This window comes from Mobula hypostoma, chromosome 2 (assembly GCF_963921235.1).
Source record: "Mobula hypostoma chromosome 2, sMobHyp1.1, whole genome shotgun sequence".
In the NCBI taxonomy this organism is placed as follows: domain Eukaryota; kingdom Metazoa; phylum Chordata; class Chondrichthyes; order Myliobatiformes; family Myliobatidae; genus Mobula; species Mobula hypostoma.
The window spans coordinates 100,391,461-100,414,239 of record NC_086098.1 but is presented as its reverse complement, the minus strand read 5'-3'; the positions used below and the strand labels follow the sequence as shown (position 1 = coordinate 100,414,239).

The 22,779-nt window shown below is 42.1% G+C and overlaps 1 long non-coding RNA gene across 1 annotated transcript; it reads right to left on the bottom strand.

Annotated features, from left to right (window-relative positions):
- Positions 1 to 768: 768 nt before the first annotated feature.
- LOC134359060 (uncharacterized) lies at positions 769 to 21,804 on the bottom strand. Its single transcript, XR_010021027.1, has 3 exons — positions 21,364 to 21,804; positions 4,920 to 5,068; positions 769 to 987 (listed from the first exon to the last, which is right to left on the bottom strand). It is a non-coding gene; the product is annotated as an uncharacterized LOC134359060 (long non-coding RNA).
- Positions 21,805 to 22,779: the final 975 nt, after the last annotated feature.

The window sequence follows — 22,779 nt, the reverse complement described above, 5'->3', positions numbered from 1 at the left end:
TCGCTCATTAGCAAGTTGTTTTTAACCTAAAGAACTGCCACTCACTGAAACTTATTTTATTTTTGCACGGTTCTCTGTAAACTCTATAAAGACTGTTCTGTGTGAAAATACCAGGAAATCATCAGTTTTTGAGATACTCAAACCACTCCATTTAGCAACAAAAATCATTCCATGGTCTAAGTTACTGAGGTACATTTCTTCCTCATTCCGATTTTGGTCTGTATAACAACTGAACCTCTTCATCATGTCATAACAGAGAAAATCTGGAGAAGCTGGAAATCCAAGAAACACACACAAAATGTCCTGCTGAAGGGTCTCGGCCAAAAAGGTTGACTGTACTTTTCTCCATAGATGCTGCCTGACTTGCTGAGTTCCTCCAGCATTTTGTGTGTACTTTTCACCATGTAATAGGGTTTTATGCATTGAGTTGCTGCCGCATGATTGGCAAATGGATGATTTGCATTAATGAACAGGGTACAGGTGTAACTTATAAAGTTGCCACTTAGTGTATATATATATATTATATCAATGACATTAACCTAGATCTCAAGAAGCTTTTGTCCAGCTGTCCAGTGCGAGACTATTCCATTCCAAATATTTATACTTTGTTACACAGCCAAGAGAAAAACCAATGCTCAGAAAGAAAATATAAAGTGCATTATTTCCCTGGAATGCAAATATTATATAATGTCTTTGTCTGGACACATTCCTTATTGTTAAAGTAAAGCCCACCAAATAAACAAATGGACAGCAGCAATAAAGAACTGTTCCCCTATGATGCACATTGAAGTTCATTTATAAGAATGTAACCTTTACTTGCAATGAGTAACAAACCTTGATATATCTATATAATATCTGGAAGTCGATCAAAGCGACTTCCATTGGCTGTTTCGGGAGATCGCTGTAGAACCTTTTTGCAAACTCTCTCCATGGATCTACACATCTTTAGCTTGGCACTTCCTTGTTTTCCAGGTGTAAACTCTGACTCTACACAGCATAAGGGAGCAAATTGTGATACAGTATATAACACACAACTGTCATTTAACTCATCTAGCAATAACCATTGTTTCAGCTCTCATTCCCAGCCTTAGTTTAACAAATTCTAGTAATAAATTAACAAGTATCCATGCATCTAGCTTTGCCTGAGGACACCTGAGAGGAGTACTACTGGGCAATTACATTAGTGATGTTGCTGGTTTTTGAATGAGAAATTAAGTTCTTTGCTTTCTCAGGTGCAGGTAACGATACTGTGATATCACAGGAAGTAAGGCAGATGGATTTTCCCCGAACACTTAGCTAGTATTTATCCTTCATTTGCATTACTGAAAAAACAACATATCGTATGATTGTCAGTGCTGAGATCTTGCTTTTTACCAATTAATAGAATCTGGATTGGAGTCAGGTTTAACGTCGCTGACATATGTCATGAAATTTATTGCTTTTCAGCAGCATTGGAATGCATAATAATAAAAGCTATAAATTACAAAAAGTATGAAGATCATGTTAGGGATCTGAAGCAGCAGCTGGATGACCTTTGGCTTGTACGGAAGAGTGAAGAGATAATTGATCAGAGTTATAGGGAAGTAGCCACTCTGAAGTTGCAAGAGGCGAGTAGATGGGTGACTGTCAGGAGGAATGAAAATATAAATAGGCAGTTAGAGCAGAGCCACCTGAGGCCATTCTCCTCAAAAATAAATATACTGCATTGACTACTTTTGTGGGGGATGAGCTCCCAGGGGAATGCCATGGAGACCAGGTTACTGACACTGAGCATTGGTCCGTGGTGTAGAAGGGAAAGAGAGAGAAGAAGGAAGTGGTGGTGATCAGGAGACTCAATTGTGAGGGGGACAGACAGAAGATTCTGTGGATGTGTATGGGACACCTGGATGGTACGTTGCCTCTTAGGTGCCACTGTCAGGTACGACTCAGGTCACGTCCACGCCATTTTGGAGAGAGAGGGAAAGCAGCCTGATGTCTTGGTACATATTGGTGCCAATGACATAGGAAGGAAAACCAAAGGTGTGCTGAAAAGAGATTTTAGGGAGCTAGGTAGAAAGCTGAGAAGCAGGACCTCCAGGGTAGTAATTTCTGGATTGCTGCCTGTGCCATGCACCAGTGAGGTAGAAACAGAATGATTTGACAGATAAATGTGTGTCTGAGAAGCTGGTGCAGAGGCTGGGCTTCAGATTTTTGGATCATTGGGACCTCTTCTGGGGAAAGTATGACCTGCTCAAAAGTGACTGGTTGCACCTGAATCCAAGAGGGACCAATATTCTCATAGGCAAATTTGTTGGAGCTTTTGGAGGGAGTTTAAATTAATTTGGGAGTTTAAACTAAATGCTGGGGGCTAACCTGGCATCCTGTCTGGTGGGGGGGGGGGGTGGAGGGTAGTCTCGTACTCTCAGTCACTTCACGCCACAGAAACTGGCATAAGCACCGGCCTGATGGGCCACAAAGGCTCGGGACAAACTTTAACTTTAACTAATTTGGCCGGAGGTGGGACTGGACTGAAGGGACTCAGGATAGGACAGATGACAAAAAAGTAAAGACAGCGTGCAGTCAGACTGTCAGGAAGAGCAGGCAGGTGACAGGACAGAATTGCAGCCTACAGGGTGGGTATCAGTACACCATGGATACTAAATCAAAAAAGGGTAGCAAATACAGTTCTCAAGGTATTGTATCTCAATGTGTGGAGTATAAGAAATAAGATAGATGATCTTGTTGCATTGTTACAGATTGCCAGGTATGATGTTGTGGCCATCACTGAACTGTGGCTGAAGGATGGTTGTAGTTGGGAGGGATAGGAAGGTAGGCAGAGGGGGAGGTGTGGCTCTACCAGTAAGGAATGGCATCAAATCAAATGGAAAGATGTTACATAGGATTGGAAGATGTTGAATCCTTGTGGGTTGAGTTAAGAAACTGCAAGGGTCAAAGGACCCTGATGGCAGTTATATACAGGCCTCCCAACAGTGGCTGGGAGGTGGACCACAGATTACAACAGGAAATAGAAAAGGCGAGTCAAAAGGGCAATGTTATGATAGACATGGGAGATTTTAACATTCAGGTTGATTGGGAAAATCAGGTTGGTAATGGATCTCAAGAGAGCGAGATTGTTGAATGCCTAAGAGATGGCTTTTTAGAGCAGTTTGTTGATGAGCCTACTAGGAGATCAGCTATACTAGATTGAGTGTTATGTATTGAACCGGACGTAATTAAGGAATTTAAGGTAAAAGAATCCTTAGGAACCAGTGATCACAATATGATTGAGTTCAACTTGAAACTTGATAGGGAGAAAGTAAAGTCTGATGTAACAGTATTTCAGTGGAGTAAAGGAAAATACAGTGGTATGAGAGAGGAGTTGGCCAAAGTAAATTCGAAGGAACTGCTGGCATGGATGTCAGCAGAGCAGCAATGGCGTGTGTTTCTGGGGAAAATGAGGAAGGTGTAGGACATGTGTATTCCAAAAGTGAAGAAATACTCAAATGGCAAAATAGTACAACCATGGCTGACAAGGGAAGTCAAGGATAATGTAAAAACAAAAGAGAGGCCATACAACAAAACAAAAATTAGTGGGAAGATAGAGGATTGGGAAGTTTTTAAAAACCTACAGAGAGCAACTAAAAGAATCATTAAAAAGGAAAAGATGAAAAATGAAAACAAGCTAGCAAATAATATCAAAATGGTTAGTAAAAGCTTTTTTCAAGTATGTGAAAAATAAGAGATGAGAGTAGATATAGGACGTTTAGAAAATGAGGCAGGAGAAATAATAATGAGAGGACAAGGAGATGGCAGATGAACTAAATGAGTACTTTGTATCAGTCTTCACTGTGGAAGACACTAGTAGTGCGCCGATGCTGTAGTGTGTGAAGAAAGAGAAGTGGATGCAGGTACTATTACAAGGGAGAAGGTGCTCAAAAAGCTAAAAGACCTATAGGTACATAAGTCACGCAGACCAGATGAACTGTGCCCTAGGGTTCAGAAAGAGGTAGTGTTAGAGATAGTGGTGATATTAGAAATGATCTTTCAAAAATCATTGGACTCTGGCATGGTGCCAGAGGACTGGAAAATTGCAAATGTCATTCCACTCCTTAAGAAAGAAAGAAGGCAGCAGAAAAGAATTTATAGACCAGTTAGCCTGACCTCAGTGATTGGGAAGATGTTAGAGTTGATTGTTATGGATGAGGTGATAGGACAAGACAGGACAAAGTCAGCATGGTTTTCTTAAGAGGAATTCCTGCCTGACAAACCTGTTGGAATTCTTTGAGGAGGTTACATGTAGGATAGATAAAGGGAATGCAGTGGATGTTGTGTATTTGGACTTACAGAAGGCCTTTGATAAGGTGCCACACGAGGCTGCTTACCAAGTTAAGAGCCCATGGTATTACAGGAAACTTACTAACATAGTTAGAGCATTGACTGATTGGAAGAAGGCAGTGAATGGGAATAAATAGATCCTTGTCTGGTTGGTTGCCAGTGACTAGTGGTATTCCACAGAGGTCGGTGTTGGGACCACCTCTTGTTATGCTGTACATAAATGACCTAAATGATGAAATAGATGGCTTTGTTGCCAAGTTTGCAGAGGAGAGGAAGACTCGTGGAGGAGTATCCACAAAAACAGAGGAGTGCCCTAAAGAATGAATGACAGTTAAATGTTAGAACCCCAAAGCCCCCCCCCAGAGCACTCCATTTCCACATGCAAGCAGCAGCAAAGCAGTGATCCCCCCTCCCCCACAGCAAAAAAAAAGCATCAGAACCCTCCATCGAGCACTCAAGTGTGCAGCAATGCATCAATAAAGACACAGAAGTGCAGTACCCCAAAGACTTCTTGTTCACCCGGTAATTTGACATACCTATTCAGGGAAAAAGAACAAAGAACACAGGTCTCCCACAACACACTGATTTCCTGCGGAGGCACCAACCTTGAGTCTGCCTGCCTCCAGAGCCACGAAATCCCGGAACTCTGAAGGTGTGCCAGTCTTCTAGGCTGTATCCTTGGTATGTTGAATAGCGGCCAGTCATGAGACCCCGAGAGCGGGTCCTATTCCTGCGTGTAAATCCATGTCAGGGTCTTCAAAAGAACCATGATCGGGAAAAAATAAAGATATTAAAGATAGAAATAGAGCTGTTTCCAAAGATGCAAGTAGGAGGAGTCACTCTTAAGCACTATTGTCTCCTAAGCCGTCTTTAGCCAGAGCATAGTGAATCTATAAAGTTCATTTTCATAGGAAACTATGGAAGTCAAATGGAGGATGATAGGTACTTTATTAGGTATCAAATGTTATAGAGAGGAGGTTGGAGAATGGGGTTATTAGGGACATATCAAACATAATCAGACAAATTCAAATAGTGGAGCCAATTCGATGGGTTGAATGGCCCATCTGCTCCTATATTTTGTGATCTTAAGGTCTTATAGGTAGGTGTTACTATGGTGGGTTGATAAACACAGTTAAGAATTATTAATTAAGTTGTTTCTTGACAAAGAGGAAATGTAGAATAGTGAGCACAGGAGTAATACAGTATTCTAGGATATTGGCAGAAGAGTTTTAAAAATGCTCAAGGATATGAGGGTGCAAGATGAGAAAGCAAACAGTGGAGAATTTAAATAACTATGTCTAGATACCACCCTGAATATGTGCGTGATATAAATACTTCTCCTTTCTTCTTCAGTTTTGATCAATGTTGCTTAAAGTTATTGCACTCAAGTTGTCAAATTACTTTGTGAGTATCTCTCGTTCTATGGCTGTGATAAGCAGCCGATGTATCTGACTTTTATTTCTAATCATCTGTTCAAACATAAAGCTGCTAATACTATGAGACAGAATCAGTTCTTGTCAATTGAGCAGAATCACTAAAATCCCAATTTCCTTTCACCTACTTTGTAGGCCTATTCGTTTTAATTCATTTTACAGAAAATGGAGCCTTTCCTGAAGAATAGTTAATACTATATATAGAATGAAAAGGAGAAAATGTAGCTTGGAAGCAAAAGGGTTTTCATCAAATGCCTTGAATGGAGCTGGCAAAATCTTTGGGATAAAGTACAGGCAGATAGCATATTCCAGGTGACTGGAATGGGAGCAATCTGATGACATCATCACCACAGCGTGTTCTGGCTGATTTCATAAGACCATAAGATATAGGAGCAGAAGTAGGACATTCAGCCCATCGAGTCTGCTCTGCAATTCAATCATGGGCTGATACAATCCTTCCAGTCATTCCCACTTCCCTGCCTTCTCCCCATACCCTTTGATACCCTGGCTAATCAAGAACCTATCTATCTCTGCCATCAATGCACCCAATGACTTGGCCTCCACAGCCATTCATGGCAACAAATTCCATGGATTTACTGCCCACAGACTAAAGTAATTTCTTTGCATCTCTGTTCTAAATAGATGTCCTTCAATCCTGAAGTCATGCCGTCTTGTCCTGGACTTCCCTACCATGGGAAATAACTTTGCCATAACTAATCTGTTCAGGCTTTTTAACATTCAGAATGTTTCTGTGAGATCCCTTCTCATTCTCCTGATCTCCAGAGAATACAGCCCAAGAGCTTCTAGATGTTCCTCATATGATAACCCTTTCATTTCTGGAATTATTTTCGTGAATCTTCGCTGAACCCTCTCCAATGTCAATATATCCTTTCTAAAATAAGGAGCCCAAAACTGCACACAATACTCCAAGTGTGGTCTCATGAGTGCCTTACGGAGCCTCAATATCACATCCCTGCTCTTATATTCTATACTTCCAGAAATGAGTGCCAACATTGCATTCGCCTTCTTCACAACCAACTCAATCTGGAGGTTAACCTTTAGGGTACCTTGCACAAGGACTTCCAAGTCCTTTTGCATCTTTGCATTTTGAATTCTCTCCCCATCAAAATAATAGTCTGCTCAGTTATTTTTTCCACCAAAGTGCATGACAATATACTTTCCAACATTGTATTTCATTTGCCACTTCTTTACCTATTCCCTAAACTATCTAACTCTCTTGGCAGGTTTTCTGTTTCCTAAAAAATACAGACTCCTCCACCTATCTTTGTGTCATCGGCATATTTAGCCACAAATCCATTCATCCCATAGTCCCAATCATTGACAGACATCGTTAAAAGCAGCGGTCCCAACACCGACCCCTGTGGATCTCCACTGGTAACCGGCAGCCAGCCAGAATAGGATCCCTTTATTCCCACTCTGTATTTTTTGCTGATTAGCCAATGATCCACCCATGCTAGCAACTCCCCTGTAATTCCATGGGCTCTTATCTTGCTAAACAGTCTCATGTGCGGCACCTTGTCAAAGGCCTTCTGAAAATCGAAGTACACCACATCTATTGAATCTCCTTTGTCTACCCTGCTTGCAATTTCCTCAAAAAATTGCAGTAGGTTAGTCAGGCAGGGTTTTCCTTTCAGGAAACCATGCTGGCTTTGGCCTACCTTGTCATGTGCCTCTAGGTATTCCGTAATCTCATCCCTAAAGATCGATTCCAACAATTTCCCATCCATTGATGTCAGGCTAACAGGTCTGTAGTTTCCTTTCTTCTGCCTCCTACCCTTCTTAAATAGCAGAGTAACATTTGCAAATTCCAGTCATCTGGTACAATGCCAGAATCTATCAATTCTTGAAAGATCATTGTTAATGCCTCTGCAATCTCTCCAGCAACTTCCGTCAGAATCTGAGGGTGCATTTCATCAGGTCCAGGAATTTTATCCATCCTCAGACTATTAAGCTTCCTGAGTACCTTCTTAGTTGTGATTTTCACTGCATATTCTTCACTTCCTTGACACCCTGGAATGTCTGGTATACTGTAGATGTCTTCCACTTGAAGAATGATGCAAAATACGCATTCAGTTCCTTTGCCATCTCTGCGTCTCCCATTACAATATCTCCAGTGTCATTTTCTATTGGTCCTATATCTACTCTCAACTCTCTTTTACCCTTTATATACTCAAAAAAGCTTTTAGTATCTTCTTTGATATTAGTCGCCAGCTTCCTTTCATAATTCATCTTTTCTTTCTTAATGACCTTCTTAGTTTCCTTCCACAAGTTTTTAAAAGCTTCCCAATCCTCTATCTTGCCACTAGCTTTGGCTTCCTTGTATGCCCTCTCTTTTGCTTTTACTTTGGCTCTGACTTTATTTGTAAGCCACGTTAGTGTCCTTCTTCCATTCAAAAATTTCTTCTTATTTGGAATATATCTGTCTTGCACTTCCCTCATTTTTCGCAGAAACTCTAGCCATCGTTGCTCTGCTGTCCTTCCTGCTAGTGTCCCTTTCCAGTCACCTTTGGCCAGTTCCCCTCTCATGCCATTGTAATTTCCTTTATTTCACTGAAATACCGACATATTGGAATTTAATTTCTCCTTCTCAGATTTCAAAGTGAACTCAATCATATTGTGATCACCGTTCCCTAAGGGTTCCTTAACCTTAAGCTCTCTTATTCCCTCCAAATCATTGCACAACATCAAATCCAGCACAACCAATCCTCTAGTGGGCTCAACAACAATGCTGTTCTAAAAAACCATCCCTTAGACATTCTACAAATTCTCTGTCTTGAGGTCCAGTACCTGCCTGGTTTTCCCAATCCACTTTCATGTTAAAATCCCCAATGATTATCATGACATTGCCCTTCTGCCACACCTGTTCTATCTCCTGCTGCAATTTGTAATCCACATCCCGGCTGCTGTTTGGAGACCTGTATACAACTGCCGTTATAGTCCTTCTACCTTTGCCATTTCTTAACTTAACCCATAGATACTCTACATCTTCCAATCCCATGTCATCCCTTTCTAATGATTAATATTACTTCTTATACACAGGGCTACACCACCCCCTCTGCATACTAACCTATCCTCCAATACATCATATATCCTTGGACATTCAACTCTCCATGGCAGCCATCCTTTAGCCAAGTTTCAGAGATGGCCGCAATGTCATACTTGCCAATCTGTAGCTGAATTTCAAAATCGTCCATTTTATTTCTTGTACTGCATGAATTCAAATATAGGGAGCATACGTTAAAAATGTGTGGAACAATATTGGTTTTGTATTGAACTGATGCTTGTGATATGGTACTGCTGATTCGGAAAGGCCATCTAAATGTAAATAAGTGAATGTGAAGGGGATAAAGGAGCTGGAGAAAAATGTGGGGAGAGCAACTGGAGAGTCATGGGAGAGAGTGACGTGGAAGGGCTGGGAAATTCTGATCATTGTAACTATTTCCCTACGCAGAAAACTAACTAAATGCAATTGGTACTCCTCTGCCCCCATTTTACTTACTTGTTACAACTTCAAGGTTTGCATTTACTAAGCAAATTAGCAATATTATTTTATTCTATGCTTAATGGAACAATCCTTCAAGAACACATTTACTCTCTTGGTAAAAATATATATGGCTATTTTTTGCCCCTGTAACATTATGTTGATTAATCAGCTGGATCGAGCAAAACTGAACTCAAAGATACATTCACCCACGTCTCATCAGTATCTACGCAGGCTGCTGCTGAATTCTGAGTGGGATCGATCTGATAGTCCTGCTTGTTGGCAGGAGAATTATAAATGAGGTCCGACAAGTGGCATTAGGACATTAACACATATATTTATGAGGTCTAATTCTTTGATTGGTGTTTGCCCAGAACATGTAAGAAAGGCTTTATTTTCCCCAGTTCTGAAGTGACTCTGCTGCAGTTATCTCGAACACAGCCACAGAGGAGCTGTTACTGAGGGTGCCGTGGTACTGTAGCATCTACCTCGGGGCATTTCGGAGTTCAGAGTTCAGCTCTGACGCCGTCCCGTAAGGAATCTCTATGTCCTGCCTCCCTGTGGAATGCTTGGGGAGGACTCTAGGTCCCCAGTTTCTTCACACAGTCCAAAGACTTACCAGGAAGGTTAACTGGTCATTGTAAATTGTCCCGTGATTAGCTTAGGGTTAATCAGGTTTGTCGGGAGTTGCTGGGGCAGTGTGGCTCGAAGGGCCAGAAGGAACCTACTCCGTGCTGCATCGCTAAACAAACGCATAAGAAAGGCTTTACTTGCCTCAACTTTGAACTGTCTCTCCAGCTGCGGCTTGCAGGCTAGCAGGGCTCCTGGACCGGCCGCGGCCGCGGCTGCCGCTTGCAGGCTAGCGGGATCCTGGACCGGCTGCGGCTGCGGCTTGCAGGCCAGCGGGCTCCTGGACCGGCTGCAACTGCAGCTTGCAGGCTAGCGGGCTCCTGGACCGGCTGCGGCTGCGGCTTGCAGGCCAGCGGGCTCCTGGACCGGCTGCGACTGTGGCTTGCACGCTAGCGGGCTCCTGGACCGGCTGTGGCTGCTGAGCTGGCTCCATGGCTAAGAACTCATTCTCAGGGTCTCTGTGGTTCGTGCTCAGTGCATTATTTGTTGCATGTTTTTATTGTTTGCACAATTTGTTCTTTATTCACACCTTGAATATTTGACAGTCTTTGTGGTGCTTGGTTTCTCGTGGATTCTCTGTTTTGTGGCTGTCTGCACGAAGATGAATCTCAAGGTTATGTATGGTAAATATACTTTGATATGTCAAGATATGGGAAGAGTCAGGTACGAGAGAGTACCCCTGTGGCTGTACCCCTTGACAATAGCTACTTCTGTTTCAGTACTGTTGCGGGGGACAGCCTACCTGGGGGAAGCAACAGCGGCCGTGCCTCCGGCACAGAGTCTGGCCCTGTGGCTCAGAAGGGTAGAGAAAATAAGAGGAAGGCAGTAGTGATAGGGGACTCTAAAGTTAGGGGGTCAGACAGGTGATTCTGTGGGCACAGGAAAGAAACTCAGATGGTAGTTTGCCTCCCAGGTGCCAGGGTCCGGATGTTTCTGATCGCATCCAAGATATCCTGCAGTGGGAGGAAGAACAGCCGGAGGTCGTGGTACATATTGGTACCAATGACATAGGTAGGAAAAGGGAAGAGGTCCTGAAAAAAGAGTACAGGGAGTTAGGAACGAAGTTGAGAAGTAGGACTGCAAAGGTAGTAATCTCAGGATTACTGCCTGTGCCATGCGACAGTGAGTATAGGAATAGAATGAGGTGCAGGATAAATGCATGGCTGAGGATTGGAGCAGGGGGCAGGGATTCAGATTTCTGGATCACTGGGACCTCTTCTGGGGCAGGTGTGACCTGTACAAAAAGAATGGGTTGCATGTGAATCCCAGGGGGACCAATATCCTGGTGGGGAGATTTGCTAAGACTACTGGGGAGAGTTTAAACTAGAATTGTTGGGGGTTGGAACCGAACTGAAGAGACTGGGGAAGAGGAGGTTGGCTCACAAATAGAGAAAGCTTGTAGACAGTGAGAGAGGGAGGATAGGCAGGTGATAGAGAAGGAATGCACTCAGACTGAAGGTATGAGAATCATCTATTTTACTGCAACGAGTGTTGTGAACAAAGCGGATGAGCTTAGAGCGTGGATCAGTACTTGGGGATATGATGTGGTGGCCATTCCAGGGACTTGGATGGCTCAGGGACAGGAATGGTAACTTCAAGTGCTGGGTTTTAGATGTTTTAGAAAGCACAGGGAGGGAGGCAAAAGAGGTGGGGCGTGGCACTGTTGATCAGAGATAGTGTCACGGCTGCAGAAAAGGTGGACGTCATGGAGGGATTGTCTACGGAGTCTCTGTGGGTGGAGGTTAGGAACAGGAAGGGGTCAATAACTTTACTGGGTGTTTTTTATTGGCCGCCCAATAGTAACAGAGATATTGAGGAGCAGATAAGGAAACAAATCCTGCAAAGGTGTAATAATAACAGAGTTGTTATGATGGGAGATTTTAATTTCCCAAATATTGATTGGCATCTCCCTATCAGGCAGGAAATTGGAAGCTTAAATTGGGAACAGATGTTCTCAGGGAAAGGTACAAAAGAAATGTGGCGAATGTTCAGTGGATATTTGTGTGGAGTTCTGCACAGGTATGTTCCAATGAGACAGGGAATTTATGGTAGAGTATAGGAACCATGGTGTACAAAGGCTGTAATAAATCTAGTCAAGAAGAAAAGAAACATTTGCAAAAGGTTCAGAGAGCTAGGTAATGTTAGAGATCTAGAGGATTATAAGGCTATTGGAAAGAGCTTAAGAAAGAAATTAGGAGAGCCAGAAGGGGCCATGAGAAGGCCTTGGCGGACAGGATTAAGGAAAACCCCAAAGCATTCTACAAGTATGTGAAGAGCAAGAGGATAAGATGTGAAAGAATAGGCCCTATCAGGTGTGACAGTGGGAAAGTATGTATGGAAATGGAGGAAATAGTAGAGGTATTTAATGAATACTTTACTTCAGTATTGTGTGAGCACATGGCCAAGTGGTTAAGGCATTGGACTAGCTACCTGAAGGTTGTGAGTTTGAGCCCCAGCCGAGGGAACATGTTGTGTCATTTAGCAAGGCACTTAATCACACATTGCTCTGCGACAACACTGGTGCCAAGCTGTATGGGTCCTAATGCCCTTCCCTTGGACCGCATTGGTGTCGTGGAGAGGGGAGACTTGCAGCATGGGCAACTGCTGGTCTTCCATACAACCTTGCCCAGGCCTGCGCCCTGGAGAGTGAAGACTTTCCAGGTGCAGATCCATGGTCTCGCAAGACTAACGGATATCTTTATTTTACTTCAGTATTCACTATGGAAAAGGATCTTGGTGATTGTAGTGATGACTTGCAGCAGACTGAAAAGCTTGAGGAAATAGATAGTAAGAAAGAATATGTGCTGGAGCTTTTGGAAAGCATCAAATTGGATAAGTTGCCAGGACCGGATGAGATGTACCCCAGGCTACTGTGGGTGGCGAGGGAGGAGATTGCTGAGCCTCTGGCGATGATCTTTGCATCAACAATGGGGATGGGAGAGGTTCTGGAGGATTGAAGGGTTGCGGATGTTGTTCCTTTATTCAAGAAAGGGATTAGAGATAGCCCAGGAAATTATAGACCAGGGAGTCTTACCTCAGCGGTTGGTAAGTTGATGGAGAAGATCCTGAGAGGCAGGATTTATGAACATTTCGACATTTGGAGAGGTATAATATGATTAGGAATAGCCAGCATGGCTTTGTCAAGGGTAGGTCGTGCCTTACGAGCCTGACTGAATTTTTTGAGGATGTGACTAAACACATTGATGAAGGAAGAGTAGTAGATGTACAGTATATGGATTTCAGCAAGGCATTTGATAAGCTACCCCATGCAAGGCTTATTGAGACCGTAAGGAGGTATGGGATCCAAGGGGACCTTGCTTTGTGGATCCAGAACTGGCTTGCCCACCGAAGGCAAAGAGTGGTTGTAGACAGGTCATATTCTGCATGGAAGTCGATCACCAGTGGTGTGCCTCAGGGATCTGTTCTGGAACTCTTACTCTTCGTGATTTTTATAAATGACCTGGATGAGGAAGTGGTGGGATGGGTTAGTAAGTTTGCTGATGACACAAAGGTTAGAGGTGTTGTGGATAGTGTGGAGGGCTGTCAGAGGTTACAGTGGGACATTGATAGGATGCACAACTGGACTGAGAAGTGGCAAATGGAGTTCAACCCAGATAAGTGTGAAGTGGTTCATTTTGGTAGGTCAAATGTGATGGCAGAATATAGTAATAATAGTAAGACTCTTGGCAGTGTGGAGGATCAGAGGGATCTTGGTGTCCGAGTCCATAGGATGCTCAAAGCAGCTGCGCAGGTTGACTCTGTGGTTAAGAAGGTGTACAGTGTATTGGCCTTCAACAATCGTGGAATTGCATTTAGGAGCCCAGAGGTAATGTTGCAGCTATATAAGACCCTCGTCAGACGGCACTTGGAGTACTGTGCTCAGTTCTGGTCACCTCACTACAGGAAGGATGTGGAAGCCATAGAAAGGGTGTAGAGGAGATTTACAAGGATGTTGCCTGGATTGGGGAGCATGCCTTATGAGAGTAGGTTGAGTGAATTTGGCCTTTTCTCGTTGTAGCGATGGAGAATCAGACGGTGACCTGATAGAGGTGTATAAGATGATGACAGGCATTGTTCATGTGGATATTCAGAGGCTTTCTCCCAGGGCTGAAATGGATGCACAAGAGGACACGGGTTTAAGGTGCTGGGGAGTAGGTACAGAGGAGATGTCAGGGGTAAGTTTTTTGCTCAGAGAGTGGTGAGTGTGTGGAATGGGCTGCCGGCAACGGTGGTGGAGGCAGATACGATAGGGTCTTTTAAGAGACTTTTGGATAGGTACATGGAGCTTAGAAAAGTAGAGGGCTATAGGTAAGCCTACCCTTCTAAGGTAGGGACATGTTCGGCACAACTTTATGGGCCAAAGGGCCTGTATTGTGCTGTCGGTTTTCTATGTTTCTATAAATGCACTATGTTCTTTACTTGTACTTTGTACTTTGCTGAAGGAAACCTGAGGGATGACACAGGATGTTAGCTGCCTCTTTTGCCAATTGTCGTTGGGCAGATCTACAATGGATGCTATTTCATGGCTCTCCTCTCAGCCTTGGATCACCTGGGTAATGGCGATGCCTAAGTCAGGCTGCTATTTATTCATTACAGCTCTGTGTTCAACACAATCATACCCTCAGTTCTAATCAACAAGCCCCAAAACCCTACGCCTCTGTACCTCCTTCTGCAACTGGATCCTTGACCGGGGGACCACAGTCTGTGTGGATTGGAAGTAACATCTCCTCCTCATTGACAATTAATACTGGCACACTTCAAGGATTCATGCTTAGTCTACTGCTCCTCTCTCTCTACAGCCATGACTGTGTGGCTAGGCATATCTCAAACATCATTTATAAATTTGTTGATGACGGGATTGTTGGCAGAATTTCAGATGGTGATGTGGAGGTGTTCATGAGCGAGGGAGATCTGCTGGTTGAGTGGAGTCACAGCAACCACCTGCTGCTTGAGCGGTGTCGCAGCAAATATCAGTAAGACCAAGCAACTGATTGTGGACTTCAGGAAAGGGAAGTTGAAGGCACACATACCAATCCTCATCGAGGGAATAGAAGTAGAAAGTGTGAGCAATTTCAAGTTCTTCGGTGTGAACATCTCTGAGGATCTATCCTAGGCCCAACATATTGAGACAATTTCATAGAAGACACAACAGCATCTGCAATTCATTAGGAGTTTGAGGATACTTGGTTTGAGGACACCAAGGACACTTGGAAATTTCTAGAGATGTACCATGGAGAGCTTTCTAATTAGTTGCATCACTGTCTGGTATATAGAGAGGCCACTGCACAGGATCATAAAATCTGCAGGAAGTTGTAAACTCTGCCAACTCCGTCATGGGCACCAGCCTCCCCAGCATCGAGAACACCTTCAAGATACAATGCCTCAAAAAGGCGGCATCAGTCATTAAGGAGTCCCACCACCTAGGACATCAACTTTACTCAGTGTTATATCTTGTAGGAGGTACAAGAGCCTGAAGACACACACTCAACATTTTAGAAACTGCTTCTTCCTCTCTGCCATTAGGTTTCTTAATGGACGTTGAACACATGAACAATACCTCAGTATTTTCCTCTCATTTTGCACTGCTTAGTTAATTGAATTCTCTTTATTTATACATACTTCTTATTGTAATTTATATTTTTTAATATTTTATATTGCAACATACTGCTGCTTCAAAACAATAAATTTCATGGCATATGCCAGTCATATTGAACCTGATTCTGATTAAAATCAGGTTTCATTTAACTAAGGTGCCGTGGATTCAGTAATCCACTTCAAATAATTTGATCAAATTAGATGAATATAATCTTCATTAAAAATTCTTTCGGATTTTTATTTATTAACCCTCACTTTGCATACATTAGTGACATTTCTGCTGAACTTTTGTCTCTAAAAAGTTCTTTACCACCTTCCTTGGCTTGCTTTTGCTGAGGTTGTCTCCTGCCCCATCTTCAAACAGAGCATTTTTAATCCTCCAGTCTTCAGAACATCTTTGCTGTCATGATAAAAAGACATGCCTAGTTTTTATCTGTAATCTTATAGTGATTAATCGACTAAATGGAGCAAAAGTGAGCTCCAAGATACTTTCACCCATGTACCATTTGCATTTGTAGATCTTTCCTTATGTATTACTTTATGAAGACTGGGTTAATATAAATTTTGTCCTTTTTTTCCTCAGCAAACTAGAATGCCATGTTATCAGTTTGTGAGTTACTACTTTGCATTTTAAGTACCACGTGTTTTGATTTGTTTTCAGTGTTCTTTTCAAAAGCTGATTTCTCTACTCCTTCCTTTATTTTAACCCAGGCTCACTTTTTCCATTTAAAGGCCTTCTCTTTCCATCAATGCTTTTTGACCTGTGAGCTTTTCCACCATTTTCTGTTTTTTTATTTTGTATTCCAACACTTACAGTTTTAGAGTGATGCACACAAAATGGTGGAGGAACTCTGCAGGTCAGGCACCATCCACAGAGGGGAATAAACAGTTGACGTTTTGGACCAAGTCCCTTCATCAGGACTGTGATATGTATCCCAAACCAAATCCCCACTTGGCTGTCCCCTTTCTTGACCCCACTTGGCTCTCCCATTTATTTAGCTCTGCTGCTAATATATGATAAATAGAAGAGAGGGAAAGCCAACAAATGGGAATCTACTTGTGGAACAAACAGTCTGACTTAGTTAATAAATAATAAAGAAGTCTTTTGCCAGTATGTGATGAATAAACAAGAGATTTCTAGACTCACTTAAATATTGCTTAGTAATCTCTGCACATATACAGTATTTCCACTGCTTCTTTCATGTACAGAAAATAAATAAATACACAGTGGGGGGAAATACAGGAATAGATTCAGATGGCACTTTAAACATTCCCCATATGAATGGCTAAAATCCAGGAAATACTACAGCCCAGATTTTCCATAGCCTGACAATAAATTGTGTTTTGAAATTGGAGTCCACTCCTAGCTGGTGTGTTGAATATGTTCTGCTTTGAATTCTCGGGTGAGAGAATTTACCTTTAAAGAATCATGTGTGTGGATTCCACACTGACTGCTGCATTGAAATGCAAACTGCATGGTTTCTGATTGCACATTCGTTTAGAGATTGCAGCTGCTATGTCCTTGCCGCTGGGATTTAAAGAAAAAAAAGCTGACTTCAGACCTAAAGATAAAACAACAGCACAGCTGGATAAGAAGTGACTGAAGGTGAGAAAGGACATTGGGAAGGTGAGCTGGGGAGCACGTGTTTTATGTGTGTGATTGTATCTACCCACCTCCCGCAACTGTAGGCTCAGATGATATTCAGAACCCACAAGTAGGCACAAGCTTATTACTTTGCTGAGTTCATTGCATGTAACTCTGCGCTGCATTACTGCAGTAAGAAATATGATGTCCGGCAGAGGTGCATGGAATCTGCAGGGCATTAAGTAGGGGATATAGCTGGGCAGCTAACTGAGCTCTCTGGTTTTCATTCTGTAGTCATCTTACTGCCAGGTTTGCCTCTTGTTTTACAGGAAGGTACAAATGTGGTTGCACATTATGGTTCAAAATAAAGTAAACACTGTGCATGGTGATGTTATCATTATATGCATAGATGGTACCATCAACTATAATTGGATGATAGTGCCTGAATTAATTTCATGAGTCGTAGGACATCATCAGCAAATGCTTTTTATCACCTCCAACATACTGTATAAAGAGACATTTATGTGTAATTTGCACATTAAAGAAGATGCATTTCATTTTCCATTCATCATTCTGATTCCACTCTCACCCCTTCACTTTTCATCACCTGCCTCTGGCCCCTCTCCTCCTCCCTTTCTTCCATGGTCTCTATCCTCTCCTATTAGATTCTTCCTTCTTTGACGTTTTCCCTCTTCTGCCTACTGTGTCACTTCCCAGTTTCTTATTTCTTCTCCACTTCCCCACACAACCACCTTCTCCCTCACCTGGTCTCACCTATCACCTGCTAGTTTGCACTCCCCTCCCTACCTTACCTTCTTATTCTGGCTTCTGACCTTTTCCTTTCCACTCCTGATGAAGGGTTTCATACTGAATCATAATTGTTTATTTCCCTCCATAGATACAAGCTGACTTGCTGAGCTCCTCCATCATTTTGTGTGTGTTGTTCAAGATTTCCAGCATCTGTAGAATCTCTTGAATTTAAGATGCAATTTGGTTTACTCTCTAGGATGGTATGTTTATTATTAATGCCAAATAAAGATCAAGGTACTTCATTCTGCTTTTTTTCCTTCATAAGATGTTGCTTTGGAATTGATCATTTTATTTTTAATTTATTTGTTTTGAAACATGGGCAAGTCTAATAGGGCTTATATTTAATGCCTACCCCAAAACATCCTTGAGGAATATGCTTCCAACAGGTTGGTAATGGATCTGAAGAAAGTGAATTTGTTGAATGCCTATGAGATGGCTTTTTAGAGTTGTTGCTGAGTCTACCAAGGGATCAGCTATACTGGATTGGGTGTTATCTAATCAACAGGAGGTGATTAGGGAGCTTAGGGTAAAGGAGCCCTAGGGATACAGTGATCACAATATCACTGAGTACAACTTGAAATTTGATAGGAAGAAAGCGAAGTCTGAGATAGCAGTATTTCAGTGGAGTAAATGGAATTACAGCGGAATTAAAGGGGAGTTGGCCGAAGTAAACTGGAAGGAGATGCTGGCGGGGTTTCTGAAGGAGGTGGTTTGAGTTTCTGGGGAAAAAAAATGAGGAAGCTGCAGGATAGATGTATTCCAAAAACAAAGAAATACTTAAATGACAAGATAAGGGAAGTCGAAGCTAATATAAAAGCAAAAGAGAGGACATACAACAAAGCAAAAATTAGCAGGAAGTTAGAGGATTGGGAAGCTTTTCAAAACCTACAGAATGCAACTATAACAAAATCATTAGGAGAGAAAAGATGAAATATGAAAGCAAGCTAGCAAACAATATCAAGGTAGATAGAAAAAAAAAGCTTTTTCAAGTATATAAAAAATAAAGGAGAGATGAGAGTGGATATAGGACTGCTAGAATACGAGGCCGGAGAAATAATAATGGCAGATAGGAGTTGCAGATGAACTAAATGAGTATTTTTCATCCTTCTTCACACTGGAAGAAAATAGCAGTTTGCCAGGTGTTGAAGGGTGTGAGGGAAGAGAAGTGTGTGCAGTTACTATTACAAAGGGGAAAAAGGCTGAAAGACCTAAGGGTACATAAGTCACCGGACCAGATAAACTGCACCCTCGCACTCTGAAAGCGATAGTGGTAGAGATTGTGGAAGCATTAGTAATGAACTTTCAAGAATCATTGGACTCTGGCATGGTTCCAGAACACTGGAAAATTGCAAATGTCACTCCACTCTTTAAGAAAGGAGGGAAGCCGCAGAAAGGCTATTATAGACTAGTCAGCCTGACCTCAGTGGTTGGGAAGATGTTGGAATCAATTGTTTACGATGAGGTTGTGGAATACTTGATAAAACAGGATAAGATAGGATGGAGTCAGCATAGTTTCCTTAAGGGAAAATTTTGCCTGACAAACCTGTTAGAATTCTTTGAGGAGATTGCATGTAGGACAGATAAAGGGGATACAGTGGAATTTGTATATTTTGATTTTCAGAAGGTCTTTGACAAGGTGCCAACATGCGGCTGCTTACCAAGTTATAGGAAAATTACTGGCATGGTTAGAGCATTGGCTGCTTAGTAGGAGGCAGCAAGTGGGAATAAAAGGAGCCTTTTCTGGTTGGCTGTCAGCGACTAGTGCTGTTTTGCAGGAGTTGCTGTTGGGACCGCTTCTTGTTATGCTGTATATCAATGATTTAGATGATGGAATAGATAGCTTTGTTGCCAAGTTTGCCGATGACACAAAGATTGGTGGAGGGGCAGATAAGGAAACAAGAAGGCTGCAGAAGGATTTAGGCAGATTAGGAGAATAGGCAAGAAAGTGGCAAATGAAATACAATGTTGGAAAATGCATGGTCATGCACTTTGGTAGAAGAAGTAAATGTGCAGACTACTTTCTAAATAGAGAAAATCTGAACATCTGAGATGCAAAGACACTTTGGAGTCATTGTACAGAACACCCTAAAGTTTAACTTGCAGGTTGAGTCAATGGTAAGGAAGGCAAATGCAATGTTAGCATTCATTTCAAGAGGTCTAGAGTACAAGAGCAGGGATGTGATGCTGAGGCTTTATAAGGCACTGGAGAGGCTTCATCTTGAGTATTGTGAACAGTTTTGAGCTCCTTATCTAAGAAAAGATGTGCTGTCATAGGGGAGGGTCCAGAGGCGGTTCACAAGTATGATTCCAGGAATGAAAGGGTAATCATTTGAAGAACATTTGATGACTCGGCCCTGTACTCACTGCAACTTAGAAGGATGAGGGGGAATCTCACTGAAAGCTTTTGAATGTTGTGAAGCCTAAAGACAGCAGATGTGGAAAGGATGTTTCCCATGGTCTAGGACAAGAGGGCACAACTTCAGGTTAGAGGGGCGTCCATTTAAAACAGAGATGCAGAGAAATTTCTTTAGCCAGAGGGTGGTGAATTTGTGGAATTTATTACCACAGGCAGCTGAGGAGGCCATGTCATTGGGTGTATTTAAGGTAGAGCTTGATAGGTTCTTGACTGGACACAGCATCAAGGGTTATGGGGAGAAGGCTGAGTAATGGGGCTGAGGAGGGGGAAAAGGATCAGCCATGATCAAATGGAGGAGCAGATTCGATGGGCCAAAAATGGCCTAATTCTTCTCCTATGTTTTATGCTGTTATGGTCTTATGGTGTTACAGTCTGTGTGTATAAGGCACTTCAAAATGTTTCCAAGTAGAGAATTCCAGGACATTGATCCATTGATGGTGATGGAACAGTTATTCACTTCCAGGATGCTATGAAATGTGAAAGGAAAATAGAAGTTGGTAGTTTCCATGTTTCTACTGCTCTGCACCTTCTAGATGGTTGCAATTACAGTTTCAGTGCATGCTGTTGAAAAGTTTGTTTGCCAATGGTGTATGTTGTGAGAAGAATGTACTGGTGGAGGGAGCTGGATGTTAGGGAAGCAGAAACGATGATGTATGTCGTTGGAGCTCACTCACCCTGCCTATTTTTATTTGCCGAGCTGTTAACTGGCTAGGCCTCAGCAATTAATCTTCAGCTACCATTCCTGACAACAGCATCCGAAATCTTGATTTCCAAACTTTCCAGTCTATTTTTCAGAAGTTTTTTGCAAGTTTCTTTTTATTATTTGGTCCAGGTGAATAACGACAAACACAAATAAAGATCATTACGGTCTCCCCTTAAGAGGGAGCCTGAAATTACATTAGATCTGTTTAAGTAAATTTAATCCAAACCTTCCTTAAGTTCACATTGATTCATTTTGGATGTGCAATGCTTCTTATTCGACAGGCCAAAGCTCTGAAGCGATATTAATAATGTGAAAGGATGGAAGAAACTAGAGGATGAAGCCATTTTAAAACCAACAGTGATGATGATCACCTACCTTTTATTCTGGTATCTTTGTCGTGGTTTCTCGTTTCTTACAAACAACAAGGAGACGCAGAAAATCCTTCAAGACGTTTTAAACTTTAATTTGCAAATCAAAGCTGAGACAATCAGAAGGCTAGTAGCTGACTGCCCATCGAGGCATGTACACAGCATTTTTTATAGCAATCTCCTATCTTAGCTACATTATCATATCCAGACGGCCTGTGATCACATATCATCAATACATCCGCTCTCGACCTTCCACTATTGTTTTACTCCCCAATTTAATTATGTCCTAGTTTACTTTTTAGACCAGGTGTCCCCTCATCCCTAACCACAGTTATTTCTTAATTGGTCTTGTTTTGACATACTGCCACATATTTCATTACCTTACTCGCCACCGTTATCTTCCTACTTGGTTTCATTCTAGTTCTCTTCCTGAATTAATAGTGATTAGGTCAAAAGTCATGGGTACATAGTGAATACCTTCTATTCAGCTAGCAGTGGTTACATAGTAAATATAGAAAATATAATGTGTGCATTTGAGTGAATACTGAAATACTGTTGAGTAAATATTGTAAATACTGTAATACATAGAAAATACAATGTATGCATTTACATTTTCCAGTATAATCCTCCCTCTGAGATCTACAGGGTCTCATACAGAGAGAGAGAGGACTGAGAGTCTCTGCACAAAAGCTCAAATAAAGCCACGCATTTACTCCCAAATTTGGGTTAAACTATAGTTTCCTGCGCTTAAGACTCAGAGTGTTCTCTCCCTACCTCCCTAGGCCACTGAGCCAAAAACCCGTCCCTTCGTATCTGAGACAGGGAAAAAGACTCAGGAGCCTTCACAGCCTAATTCCCACATATTTCATCTCTCTCCTGTTCGTCTTGTGTGTCTCGTAAACTGTATGAATACATCATCGGTGCCTCCTTCCTCATAGAGCTCAACCCAACAATTTCCAGGAGCATCGGAAACCGTTTCATTGCAGCACGCACTACAAGCGACTTGAGGCATGGAAGAAAACAGCACAGAACGACCGCACAGCTTAGCAATACAATACCAATGGTTACTGCAATCTTGGTCAGCCATGCTCCCCATCCTCCTAGTCTATTGTTTAACCAGTCAAAGAACTGGTGTCCAAACCCTGAATTTTGTTTAACTTCCTTTCTTAAATTTTTCAGTTTATTCATTGCTCTGGTAAACGATCCCTCCAGACTAGTATTATTCGGTATAAAAGTACAGCACTGTTCCCCAAACATTATACAAACTCCTCCTTTCTCTGCCAATAGCCAGTCTAGTACCTGTCTATTCTGCCACGTCACTCTACTGGTTGCATCTAGCTGCTGCCCCAAGGCCTCTAGTGCATCATCAGTGTAGTTAATGAATCTCTGTTGATTATAAAATATATAATTAATCCATTCAACA